Below are 14,196 nucleotides of genomic sequence, written 5' to 3' on the forward strand. Positions count from 1 at the left end.
ACTTCAATGAGTCAATGCTGATTTACATCAGTTCAGGATTTGGCCTATAGCATCATTTGGTCCTTGCTCAGCCAAATTCCCCACTGAAGTTGGTTAGACCAAACTTGGACCCTGATCCTGCAAGGAGAACCATGTGGGCAGTGTCTAACCAACCGCATTGTACAGTATATGTAGGAAGGGTGCCATAAGCAATTGCAGCTAGATACCTGAATATATGGCCCTAATTTCAGAGCCACCAAGCACCTGCAACACCAGTTAAATCAACATGAATCAGACCCTTTGAAAACAGGCCACCTATTTAACCTCCTTGTGTTTAATCCCATGCTTCCTGAATTACGTACCAAGATGTACATGAATATTCAGTTGATGATGAAATTCCTCACCATATTTCTTGAACATTATACAATTACTGCAGTATCAGTTTGGATAATTATGTTACTTAGGGTCAACTTTATGTTAAAGGAAGTGTAATCTCTTACAACAGATATCTAATTTTCTCAGTACATTTGCTACATGGAGTGGAAAGGGAGGCGGGAAGTACTTGTAATAGTGTCCAGTGAACAGAGTTTGCTTCTTGGCATTCTGACAAATTTGCTATATTATCTGTAAATCAGGTCTTTGTTCTGTGCCTCTGTTTTCCCATCTTTTAAATGGGAATAATATTTACTTACCTATATAAAGCACTTCAAGATTGAAAAATAAAAAAGGACCATCTAGTGCTATATATCGGTAATATGACTTATACCATAGTGTATTTATGATTTATATTACAGCAGTGCCTGGAGGCCCCAGTCAGGGACTTCACTCTGCTAGGCACAGTATATACCATAGTAAGGGAGAAAGTCCATGTTCTGAAAGATTACATCAAAGGTCCATGTTCTGACCCCTTACTACTCACCAGCATGAGTTACTTGAATGAATAATCCCATTGACTTCCCTCGGACTGCTAATGTGAGTAAGTGCTCACTATTGTGTATAAGGAGTTCACAGTATGACACTAAATCCAGAAGGCGGCCCATGGGTAAAATATTAAGTGATTTACCTAACACTATACAAGAAAGAGAATCATAGAACCATAGGACATTAGGGTTGGAAGAGACCTCAGGAGGTCATCTAGTCCAACCTCTTGCTCAAAGCAGGACCAGTCCAACTAAATCATCCCAGTGAGGGCTTTGTCAAGCCAGGCCTTAAAAACCTCTAAGGATGGAGATTCCACCATCTCCCTAGTAATGCATTCCAGTGCTTTAACACTAGTGAAATAGTGTTTCCTAATATCCAGCCTAGATCTCCCCCAAAGCAACTTGAGACCATTGCTCCTTGTTCTGTCATCTACCACCACTAAGAACAGCTGAGCTCTAGCCTCTTCGGAACCCCCCTTCAGATAGATGAAGGCTGCTATCAAATCGTCCCTCACTCTTCTCTTCTGCAGACTAAATAAGCCCAGTTCCCTCAGCCTCTCCTCATAAGTCATGTTCCCCAGACCCTAATCATTTTAATTGCCATCCACTGGACTCTCTGCAATTTGTCCACATCCTTTCTGTAGTGTGGACCCCAAAACTGGATGCAATGCACCTGATGTAGCCTCATCAGTGCGGAATAGAGAGGAGTAATCACTTCCCTCAGTCTGTTGGCAATGCTTCTGCTAATGCAGCCCAATATGCCATTTTTCTTCTTGGGAACAAGGGCACACTGTTAACTCATATCCAACTTCTCTTCAACTGTAATTCCCAGGTCCTTTTCTGCAGAACTGCCACTTAGCCAGTCGATCCCCAGCCTGTAGCAGTGCATGGGATTCTTCCATCCTAAATGAGGGACTCTGCACTTGTCCTTGTTGAACCGCATCAGACTTCTTTTGGCCCAATCCTTCAATTTGTCTAGGTCACTCTAGACCTTATCCCTACCCTCCAGCGTATCTACCTCTCTCCCCAGTTTAGTGTCATCTGCAAACTTGCTGAGGGTGCAATCCATCCCATCATCCAGATCATTAATGAAGATGCTGAACAAAACCAGCCCCAGGACTGACCCCTAAGGCATTCTGCTTGATACCGGCTGCCAGCTAGACATCGAGCTGTTGATCACTACCCATTGAGCCCGACAATCTAGCCAGCTTTCTATCAATCTTATAGTCCATTCATCTAATCCATACTTCTTTAACTTGCTGGCAAGAATACTGTGGGAGATTGTATCAAAAGCTTTGTTAAAATAAGGTATATTACACCCACGGCTTTCCCCATATCCACAGTCAGTTATCTCATCATAGAAGACGATCAGGTTGGTCAGGCATGACTTGCCCTTGGTGAATCCATGCTAACTGTTCCTTATCACCTTCCTCTCCTCCAAGTGCTTCAAAATGGATTCCTTGAGTACCTGCTCCATGATTTTTCAGAGGACAGAGGTGAGGCTGTATTTCCCCAAATTCTCCTCCTTCCCTTTTTAAAAGATGGGTACTATATTTGCATTTTTCCAATTGTCCGGGACTTCCCCTGATCGCCATGAGTTTTCAAAGATAATGGCCAATGGTTCTGCAATCACATCAGCCAGCATCCTCAGATGCATAGTGTCCGGCCCCATGGACTTGTGCATGATCAGCTTTTCTAAATAGTCTTTAACCTGTTGTTTCACCACTGAGGGCTGCTCACGTCCTCCCCATACTGTACTGGCCAGTGAAGCAGTCTGGAAGCTGACTTCTCTGTGAAGACCGAGGCAAAAAAAAGCATTGAGTACTTCAGCTTTTTCCACATAATCTGTCACTAGCTTGCCTCTCCCATTCTGTCCCACACTTTTCTGACCACCTTCATGTTGCTAACATACCTGTAGAAACCCTTCTTGTCACCCTTCACATCCCTTGCTAGCTGCACCTCTAATTGTGATTTGGCCGTCCTGATTACTCCCCTGCATGCTGGAACAATATTTATACTCCCCCCCCCATGTCATCTGTCCAAGTTTCCACTTCATGTAAGCTTCCTTTTGGTATTTAAGCTCACTGAAGATTTCATAGTTAAGCCAAGCTGGTCACCTGCCATATTTGTTGTTCTCTCTGCACATCGGGATGTTTTTTTCCTGCACCCTCAGCTTCTTTAAAATACAGCCAGCTCTCCTGGACTCCTTTCCCCCTCATATTAATCTCCCAGGGGATCCTGCCCATCAGTTCCCTGAGGGAGTCCTAGTCTGCTTATCTGAAGTCCAGGGTCCATATTCTGCTGCTCTCCTTTCTTCCTTTTGTCAGGATCCTGAACTCAACCATGTCATGGTCACTGCTGCCCACTTCTACTTCCCTTACCAATTCTTCCCTGTTTGTGAGCAGCAAGTGAACGCAGAGTTGCTGAGTCTGATTCCTGTGCCTGAACTACAAGTCCAGCCTTCCTCCCTATCTGTATTATTAAAATACTGCATAGTTAATTCATTCCATAACTCTCTTCAGTTGATCCCAGTGAAATTAATCTCTGGGTTAATTCCAAATTAGTTTTCTGTCCTGTCCAAACCATGAAACTGTAACTGTCACCTTATGTTACAGCGACTTAAACACGCTGATGAGGTCAGAGCTTTTGCTAGCTTTGTGGATGACTTTTAAAATGTATATTTTTTGTATCTAACCTCGCACTTTTAGTTATAAACAGCATGTTAAATTATAGGAAATTAGCTACTTATTAAAGTAAGGACTAAACTTCTCAGAGATTTTTCTAAACCATCTAAAGGTTTAATTTATAGTTTCAGCCTGTGGGGAAAATTCTGTCTCAATAAATCTCTTCTGGATCTACCCAGGTGATAAAATGCATGTCAAACTTGACTAAGTTGTTTATCATTTTAAGGCAAAGCTGTAAATTAGTATTTATTCCAGCTCCTTCTGAGTAGGTGTATGATGTATATCTGATGAAAGAGTTCTGATCAGATATCTTTGATGCTCTTTGAAAATGTATATTTCTTGGTAAAAATTCATATGACTCTATTGATCTTTTAAAAGAAAGAGTCTTCACTGCTGAGTACTTTATATGTTTGTCATCAAAATAGTGTAATGCTGAGAGAGTAACCTCATTTTAGAAAATCTCGAAATATCAACCAACACACAAGTATTGTCAAAAGATTTTATTGCAATAATATATTATGTTAAGAGATTGGCTGACATACGTGCATAAGGTGGGAGTACCTGTGAATATAGAGGAATAAAGTGGAAAGCTCCAGTGAGAAAGATGGTGGATTTTCCCCTTTTATTGGGCTACCCTTCTTCCAAGTGGTAGCAGATGCTGAAGCTTAGTAGATCAGCTTTCTGTTGGAGGAGAAATCAGTGACATGGAGTTTGAATGTATTCTGAGTGTACCCTGCATACACCAGTCCTTTAACAGAAGCAGCCACAAAAAGCACACAGATAGTCTCTTTTAGTCCAAGTACTTATGCTTGATTTCCAAAAGGCAACTCCACCTCATGTACTGACTCTAGTAAGAGAGATTAAGGCTGGGAGAAAACTTGCTTGCTGCTCATCACAGCTCCCTCAGAGAACGTTCATCATAAAAACTAACAACACAGCATTTTCTTTCAAGACAGAAAACTCACTCACATGTTAAGGAAAATAACTTAGGACTACGTGTAATATCACCATCTAGCAGGGCCGCCCAGAGGGGGGGGCAAAGGGGGCAATTTGCCCCGGGCCCCGGGCTCCGCAGGGGCCCCCAAGAGAACAGCGGAGGCTCCCGCCTCTGCCCCTCTCCTGGAGCCTCAGCGCATCAAGCGCCGAGTCTCCGCCGGGGCCCCTGAGCCCCGCCCCCTCCGAGCCGCGTGGTCAGGGGGCGGGGCTGGGAGCTGAGCTGAGCTCAGCTCCCTCCGCTCGGCGTGGAGCTCCCAGCCCCGCCCCCTCCCCACGCGGCTCTGAGCGGGACGGAGCTCAGGCCCCGGCGGCCACACGCTGCGGCTGTTCCGGCGAGGCGCTGAGACTCCGGGTGAGAAGGGAGCCGGGGGTAAGAGGCTGGGGGCGGGGCGGAAGCGGGACCCGCCACCGAAGCGCAGCCCGGTCTTCGGCGGCGGGGGGGTCCTTCCGTTCCGGGACCCGCCGCCGAAGTGCCCCGAAGATCCGCGGCGGGGACACACCCCCCCCCCGCCGCCACCGAATTACCGCCGAAGACCGGGCTGCACTTCGGCGGCAATTCGGCAGCGGGGGGCTCCCGCTGCGGGTCTTAAGGGCACTTCGGCGGCGGGTCCCGGAAGGGAAGGGCCCCCCCGCCGCCGAAGACCCTGGGCCCCCGGAATCCTCTGGGCGGCCCTGGCATCTAGTGACCCTTGCCATAGCAATATAAAAATAACAATATACTTCTACATTACCTTTCATTTAGCTATCTCCAAGTACTTTACAAATTTGAGTTAATGGTTATGATTAGAGCTGTGCGAAATCCCTTTGTTTTTGTTTTTTTGGTTCTGTGCCCATACTGGGTGGGGGCAAAAATAAAAAAAATGCATTTTGGGTTGACCCAAAATTAAAATATTTCAAAATGAAATGAAACTCAAAATATTTCATTTTTGGATTGAACAAAACTGACTTGAAATGATTAATTTTCAGGATTTAATTTAACATCTTTAAAAAAATAAAATCAGGTAAAATGTAAATAAAAAGGTTTTTCAAATAGAAGAATTAAAAAAAATTGTTCAGAAAATGTCAAAATGAAATGTTATGACTTTCAGACTTTTTTTCTTTAGACAGAAACAGTTCAGTGAATGTGACATGAATTATCAAAAGTTTGGGCCATAATTTCTAGTTTATAGATATGGAAATTGAGGCACTCTTAATTATTTTTTTTCAGGATCACACATCAAGTCACTGCCAGAGCTGTCAATGGAAACCATTTGTGTTGATTTTCAGACCTTTGCTTTAGCTACTAGACCATACCCTCTTTTTTAGTATTAACAATGCATGCTTGAAAAAGTTCCTATATTGTAAATTGTCCTGGAGGTAAGAACAGCAAGGAGGAAAACCTCTGCATTTGTCAACCGTTACCCACGTTACTACAGCCTGATTCAGCTTCTGTTAAAGTCAACTGAAAGACTCCCATGAGAGTTGGACCAGGTTCTAAAGTAGACTAAATCAATTAGTGGTGTCATCTACCCAGTGGATAGACTTCCTCTGTCTGCATCTTGCCAATTTTCACAACCTAAAATGAAGCTCAACTCTTTTTTTGCTACAGGTTACTTAGGGACAGACTTTTAAAGGTATTTAGGCACCTAAAGATGCAGATAGCATCTGGACTCAGTCAGTCACAGGTTTTGGGTGATTAACACCCATTATTTCAAGGGGCATGAGGCACCTAAATACCTTTGAAGATATGGGCCTTATTGGGATTTTTGCAAGTGTCTGGGTGGCAAACTGCCATTGCTTTCAATGGGTTTTAGTCACTTCTGGACTTTGTAAAATCCCACTGGGCCCCTATCTACATCTTTAGATATCTAAATACCTTTAAAAGTCTAGCATCTGGTCCTTAATCTCCCTGTGCCTCAGTTACCCATCTGGGAAGTGGAGATGATAATTCCTTTCTCCCTTCTCTCAACCTTTGTCTTTCTTCTACATTCAGAATTTTTTTTTAAGTTTTTCAGGACAGGGACCCTCTCTCCCTATCTGTTTGTACAGCATTTAACACTATTGAGGCCCCAGTGGTGAGAAACACTGCATTAATTTTCACCTGAAAAAAATCAGTTTTTACCCATCTTTGTATTTAATCACTCCTCATTTCTTTATTGAAAAAGAACTAACACATTTTGCTATTGGCAAAGGTATATAAGGTGTATATGTGTGTGTATTGTATTGTATTATATATATATGTGTGGGAGGGGAGATGGATGACAGTTGGAGTTACTGTTAAGGTTTGTTTTCCCTTAGACACACTCAGCAACCCTGTCCAGAGGGGCTATATGCACGCACTATGTACAGCAACTCCAACTGCCATCCATCTCCCTTCCCACACATACAAATGACTGTTAAAATACAAAAACCTTGCTGGTGTTTTACCCATCAAGTTGGCAACGCCAATATACCAAGGATCCTCTGAGGTGAAAAGAGAAAGCAAAGAGGGATTCAGAGGATTCTCACCAAGCTCTCAAAAATCAAAAACGAAAAGCTGTTCACTGTAAACACCGTGGGAAAGAAATTCTCTGAGGCAAAAGTGGAGCTCCCACTAAGTGAAATTGCTTCCAGTCTTCATCTACATACAATGTGCTTTGACATTTCTGTAAAATAGGCAAAGGAAAATAAAAAGCATGGAAAAACAAATGCAAACAACATATAAGTGACAAATTTATTTTATAACATAAATGGGCTAGTGCATTCTTTACCATTAACCTTAATAGGACACAGAGAAAATGAAAGCCAGACACCTGCAACCAGAAACCTCACACACAATGTGTGTGTGCGTGCATGTTAAATCATTCGTTAACATCTCATTTAATGGTATTTTTTTTTCCATCTCAGCTGACCTTACACAAAGCAATTACTGTACGTCTCTATAATTCTGTCCATCAAAATCCCTCTTACACATTACTCAAAAATCAACATTGACATTTTAGTCTTTTTTCTGAATTTCAAATGTAATGGGTTGTTCAGGATTAAAGACTATGGGTGTTTGTTTGGATGCAATTATGTTTGGCTTCTGCATATCAAAATAGATTGTGTGCAAGTATTATAATTTTACTGTAGGTGAAGAGGTTTATTGCATGTTATTGAGTTTTTTAAAGTTCTCAGAATGAGCTTTGTGGGGAAGAAAGCTATTGTGTAGGTTTGAAGTAAAAAACAGTAGTCAGAATATCTTTTTCGGTTTTGTATTGATTTATTTGGACATCATAACAATATGTAGTCAGTCCCAATCTGGTGTAAATTGCAGCAGTTCCATTGTCTCAGATAGAATAAGGTGATTTACACTCGCCAAAGACTGGAGCCAAACTTATCTCTGTTTAATAAACATGACTGACAAGCTCTAACAAGCTACTAGAGGAGAAAAGTAACTTTCTGCCATTAAGTTAAAACAGGTCTATCCACATATTTCTACTATGTCCATCACTGTGGTAAGTATGTGTCCAAATTCTTTATTAAAAAAGGCACTATACTGACCATGAAAGGGATCCAGTTGACACCCCTAGTGAAACAGTGTAATTTTAATCACAGAACCATCAGTATAAGCTTCCCCGTTCTGAGGGTATGCCTGCAAGGATTAAAAAAAAAACCTAGCCAGGGTCAACTAACTCAGGGTCGTGGGGCTCGGGCTGAAAAATCACTGTGTAGATATTTGGACTCGGGCTGGAGCCAGAGCCCTGGGACCCTCCACCCTCACAAGGTTCCAGAGCTCAGACTGCAGTCCAAGTCTTAATGCCTACACTATGATTTTTCAGCCCTGCAGCCTGAGCCCCATGAACCTGAGTCAGCTGACCTGGAACAGCCATGGTTGTGCCGTGAATCTTTTATCCCTGTGTAGACATACCCTGATAGGGTAGCTCAGTCTCTGTTCTCTTCAAACTGTAGCTTGTCTACGGAGACTGCTAACAGGCATATTCATTAGTATTATTATATTTATATTACCATAGAACCTAGGAGCCCAAGTCATGGACCAGGGCCCATTGTGCTAACCACTGTACAAACATGGAACAAAAGGATTGTCCTTGCCCCAAGCAGCTCACAATCAAAGTATACGACATGAGACAACAGCTGGCTATAGACAGAAAGGAGAGTACAAGTGAGCAATGAGACAGAACTAGCCAGCATGGCAACAGTCAGCAAGATTTAGATATAGCCTGGATATGAGAACCTATTTATTATTTTTATAGCTCTCAAAAGTATTCTAGGCTCTTAAGTGAATACATAACAAGACATAGTCCCTGGCCTAAAGACTTTATAATTTAAAATTTTGCTATGAGATCAAATTTGTGGGTGACAACCAGCAGGGAGAGCTGTGATGAGGGAGAAATTCAATTAAGGAAATATAATCACACAGTTCTACTCGGTTTAGATATGTGCGTGTCTTGGTGCAGAGACCCCATGTTCAGTGAACACAACAGAATATGCACAGTAGAGTAAGAAATGGTTGTTTATATATATTATCCTTTTAAAACTTTAAAATCAGTTACATCTATATCTGTTTGTTTCTTTCTGTTCTGTGCTGTACCAAATATCAATCCTAAACACACAATGAAAAGTTCTCTCATATCTTTGAAATTTAAAAACCTCGTGCAAAAGAGTCAAAGTTTGATATGTACCACCAGGACCAATTACCTCTGTCCCAGAAGATCTCTGAGATTGTGCTGACATTGATGCCTTATTTTGTACACAGGTCATGAGTGTTCTAATGACCACGAGCATGTTACCATTTAGAGACAAGGACAGCATGCTGCCCCGTTGCTTTTAGAAGACTGTCATGCACACACAGTCAGGGAAAATTTCACAGTATATGGAATCCCTTTTTTTCACATCAATGCCCACTAACATTGCTGCAGTTAAGGGTCTGTCAGCATTTCCATTATAAACCCAGTCTTTGGGGTTTTAGATCTCAGTTGTTATAAATCACAGAAGTCTGAAAATTGATGTTTGTCAGCTTAATAAAAATATATAGAAATTTGCCAAAAAAAGATCATCTATTGTTTTAGGTTTGCCAAATTAACAAGAATGGTTTAATTTAAAAAGCTGAAACAAGTGCTAGGTTTACTTCTTAAAAGCTGTTAATGCAGACGTTACATTTTATACTGTGATTTTAATGTGCATCAACACTTTAGATTACATCTGGCACTTTATAATGTTTATATATATATACACTTGTATTTAAAGGTGGGTGGAGGGAAGCAAAGCTACTAGTAAACTGGATAGCATATAGATAGCCCACTGAATCACTGGAGGAGTATTAACATAAAATATACATACAGTTTTTCCTATAGAGTTTCTGAGTAGATATTTTAGCTGAAGGAATTATCAGAGTTGTATGGAAACGACGGGAGAAGAGGAGAACACTTTAAAAAGCAGCGAGATTGGTCATGGAAATAACCCTGCCATTGTCTTCCTATGCCTAATGTCTATAACTAGGTTTCCCCATCTGTAAAAAGGTAGGGATCATATCTTTTTCATAGATATGTTGGTATATCTGAAACAGTCCAATGCTTCAGAAAGAGGTTGGTCTCACTTGGTCTGGATTTTTTTTTTTTTTGGTGTGTGCGTGGGGCCGAAATTCAGGAAAGCACTTAAGCATATATTTAAAGTGTGTAATGCTGTGACCAATAAAGACAGTCCCCTAATAAAGAATGTCCCCAAGTGCATTTCCTTCTTGAAATCTCCTCATGTCGGTGTGACTGCAGTGTTCTTTTAAAAGTTACTGGTGAACATCTGACTTCTAAACATTCCCTCTAAAATATTGCTGTGTATTTTATTCTAAATAAGATACAAAATAACTTAGGGGAGCATAGGCACCCTACATCCTTCACAGGGACTAGTCCTTGCTGAATAAACAGAACAGTAATAAATATAACTGTGTAAATGACTCATGACTTTAATAATGACATGGAAAACGTTACTCATCCAAGGTGTGTATAAACTGAAGGGTTACATCACAATACCCCTATTTTACAAACTTACATCTAAACTTCATTTTTCATGCAGTGGCATTTCTGAAAAAGTACTTACTAGACCTGTGCTTTTGGAAAATATGGTACCATACACTAATTTAATTGGTGAATACAGTAAATATGGGACAGGGAATGAGTTACAGAGCTTCAGTCGATAAAGAGCTAGAGTGAAAACAGATGGTGCTTATGAGGCGAAATAGTAACTGCTGGAGAACCACAAGAATCAGGATTAGGACAACATACTTTATTTTCTATATCAGAAACACAAGACAGAGAAAATGCAGTAGGGTGATGAAATATTCTAATGAGATTAAACAATTTGTGGAAGTAAATGCAAAAGAAGAAAGCAATAATATGCCAAATTACTAGATGGGATTAGGATGACAGATTTAACCAAGATAAAGAAGAAAAATGCTAGCTAATCCTGAGGCTAAAAACAAAAGTTAGGCTATGAACAGGAAGAAAGAGACACCTTTTTAATACTATGACGTGACACATATTTCTGTATTCTGAAGACTCATAGAATCTGTAGCATTGCATTTTGGTAGCAAACCATATTGATTTCCCTTGTTTCCTCACAGCTGCTTTAGAAGCCTTAAAAGGTTAAATATTTAAAATATTCAAATATAAATTGGTTGTGGCAAAGGATGAGTCCTCGCAACTGCTTTCGAAGCTATAAGAAGTTTTTTGTTTTGTTTTTGTTTTGTTTTTAAAAAGAGCTGCTTTGAGACATGTTTCAATGGACTGTTGTTGTTGAAACTTGTGATCAGCTTCATTCTGAGCATCCACCCCGATGACAGGAGATGAGATAATGAAGAAGCTGAAGCTCAGGGTACAGAACCTAACTGGGGGTAAAATGAGAACATTAACTGGGAAAAATTCAATGTTCGCCTCAGAAGGATGTTTCTGTTAAGCCAGATCCCATGCTCATGGAAAACTGCCAAAATTAAACAATGGGATGGTGAAGGTATAGGGAAAAGACTAAAGCAGTTAAGGGTGATGAGGAAACATACTGAAAATGGATTTTTATTTTATTTTATTTTAATTAATCTTTCTGATCTGAACATGAGAGACCTTAACAAGCTTTCAGGTCCTGCATAATTATTCATCTAGACATAAAGTCAGATTTTCTTGACTGGCTTTTACTTGAACCTGAATTAGATTAAAAAACAACATTAGGCTTATTTTTCTCTTCTAAATTTCTGTGAAAATAATACTTTCCCTTCCCAATTTAGTTCTAAGAACATTAAATTGCTCTGCTATGTAAAAGATCTATAACATTAGAGGTATAAACCAATTTACCAAATGATCATGGAGGCTGTACTCTATTTCACAGATGTAGTTCACAGAATACCAAAGTACTATGTAGAAAACAGTCCTTGTGGGGCACAGAATGCTTGACACATAACCCCTTTTGAGACTGCAGGCTTCTTCATGAAGTCTTAGAAGTCTGTATGTCTTTGCAGAGTTGCCTTGTGCCTTCAAACACCTTCTAGAGGTCTCCTTTGGACCACAAAATTTATTAGTGTCTTTTCAAGGCAGTAGACTGCTTTACAGAGTTCCATTGTTACTACATAATACTTCATTCACTATGGAGACGTAAAGTGTTTTTACTAGCTCCTTGAGCTTCACAGTTGGTCTCTGGAAGGCATTGATTTTTTCAAGGAATCACTTCACCTGTATGGAATTCTTTTTCCATGTACCACCTATTTGTTTCTAGCAATTTTGTATTGCTTATGCTTTATAAGTAAAATAGATATGACAAAGAACACCATCTCTTAGAAAACAAAGTACCCATAATATATTTTAAGTGGACAAACTTCAACAAATTTGATGTTCAAAAGCTTACCTGAGCCTTCCAAATCTCTTGAATCTATGTGATCAGGTTGAAAACCTCTTCAGAAAAGTATTTCTCATGAGCTGTCCAGCATGTTGGAATCTAACCCTACTCCTAAATAGAGAGAGTGTCAGGAGTGAACTCCTTCAGTCAGGTCTGAGCACTAGCCAGCCCAGCCTCGAGGCAATTAATGGGCTCAGCTGGGTTGCAGTAGGACCACCTGATTGACTGAAGGAAGCCAGCAGACCTGATTTTGTAGCTCAGCAGCACCAGCACATTGCTGGCTGCTCAGTTCTTATGCCCACAGCTGTGATCACTTCTGTGCCTGCCTTCTTCCTGCACTTATTCTTGTCCTGCTCCAGTCTGCTCCAACTCTGCTTCCCTATTTGCTTCCGACCCTCATCTCGACTCTTGGTTCCTGACTCCAGCTCTGACCTTTCATTCCAGTACCTGGCTCCAACAACTAAGTCTGACCCCTGTTCCAGCCACTAGGCCTGACTGCCCACATCTTGGCTGTGACAGAGAGAACCTTTCTTCTGTGTATTTCAGAACTTTTTGTTCCTGGATGGACTGAGAAATGCAGAGGGATGTGTAAATAAATAAATTTAAAAAAACACCACAATTAAATATATCAGAATCTCAAGAAAAGATTTGGTTCTCAAAACAGTCCTAATTTTGGGTGGGAGCAAGAAGTTATGTTCTCTCTTCTCCTCCAAAAATGTTCTCCCTAATTTATAAAAATTAAATTATATGTAATTTTGTTCTCTGGAAATTTTTCATGATACCCAATCAATTTTGCTGCCTCACGGCATATTTCAATCTCATTTTTTTGCCATTTTTTGGTCAGAATACATGCACCACATGCACCAAAGATCACACAACACTGCCTTCAACTGATGTATGTCAGATGCCTCACATTCATGTTCTTTCAGATACCTCACATAAATCAGTGAAGACACTGATATATGAAATTGACAGCCTGTTCAGCTAGAGTTGTTTTCCTGTTCTCTTGCTAAGAGGTTTCTCTGGAAGCAAGAGTGGAGAGGTTGTAGGTAGGTCAACATTTTATGGTCTTTAAGAGCAGAAAAAAACATACAGTACATGTAACCGATGACCCTTTACATAATTGACCTTGACATTAAAACTACTATTCACTGATAATCTATCAATAGAGGGAAAGTGGGAGGACATGTTCATTGTACTGGAACAGAAAGAAAACTAAACCTACTGAATTTTGTGACAAAGGGAATCAGAATCAAACGATGTATTCCAGAGTTCATTATACAATCAAGTTGAACAGTACATGTTACCAGGCTGAAAAGTATGAAACCAGGTTTTGAAGTACCCTATCAAATATCTAGCCAGACTTTTGAATAGCTACTGAATAAGATAATTTCAGACTGTTCTGTTGTGTAACACAGCTGAATGAAGAATTTTTTCCAAACTACGGATTTGACTTTTGTGTAAGAGAACAGAGAATTCTTCAGTAGTACACTCTGCAAGTGAACGGTGATCACATTACAAAACTCTATTTTGTGGCTATAGCTCAGATGTTGAGAAAATTGTCATATTACTCACCATAACTCTGATCCAATGCAGCACTGAGACTAAGTATATTCTTAAATATAAACAAGCACATGATTAAGTGCTTTGCTGGATTGAAACCAATGGAAGGGTCAACATTTAAGAATTGCTCAACATCTGCAACTCCCATTGATTTTATTGCTTATCACTTCTTAGGGTTTGGCCTGTTGAAACCACTAGACTAACACGGCTACCCTCTGAAA

General features: G+C 40.5%; 1 protein-coding gene and 1 long non-coding RNA gene across 2 annotated transcripts in view; one reads left to right on the plus strand and one right to left on the minus strand.

Moving 5' to 3' along the window:
- The window catches only part of LRP1B (LDL receptor related protein 1B), a 1,239,928-nt gene that overhangs the window by 437,929 nt on the left and 787,803 nt on the right, over positions 1-14,196 (plus strand). The gene's annotated exons all lie outside the window — the stretch shown is intronic.
- LOC120374593 lies at positions 11,034-12,554 on the minus strand. The gene is made up of 2 exons (XR_005586163.1): positions 12,422-12,554; positions 11,034-11,417 (listed from the first exon to the last, which is right to left on the minus strand). It is a non-coding gene; the product is annotated as an uncharacterized LOC120374593 (long non-coding RNA).

The sequence above is a fragment of the Mauremys reevesii genome, linkage group 11, assembly GCF_016161935.1.
Source record: "Mauremys reevesii isolate NIE-2019 linkage group 11, ASM1616193v1, whole genome shotgun sequence".
Taxonomy (NCBI): domain Eukaryota; kingdom Metazoa; phylum Chordata; order Testudines; family Geoemydidae; genus Mauremys; species Mauremys reevesii.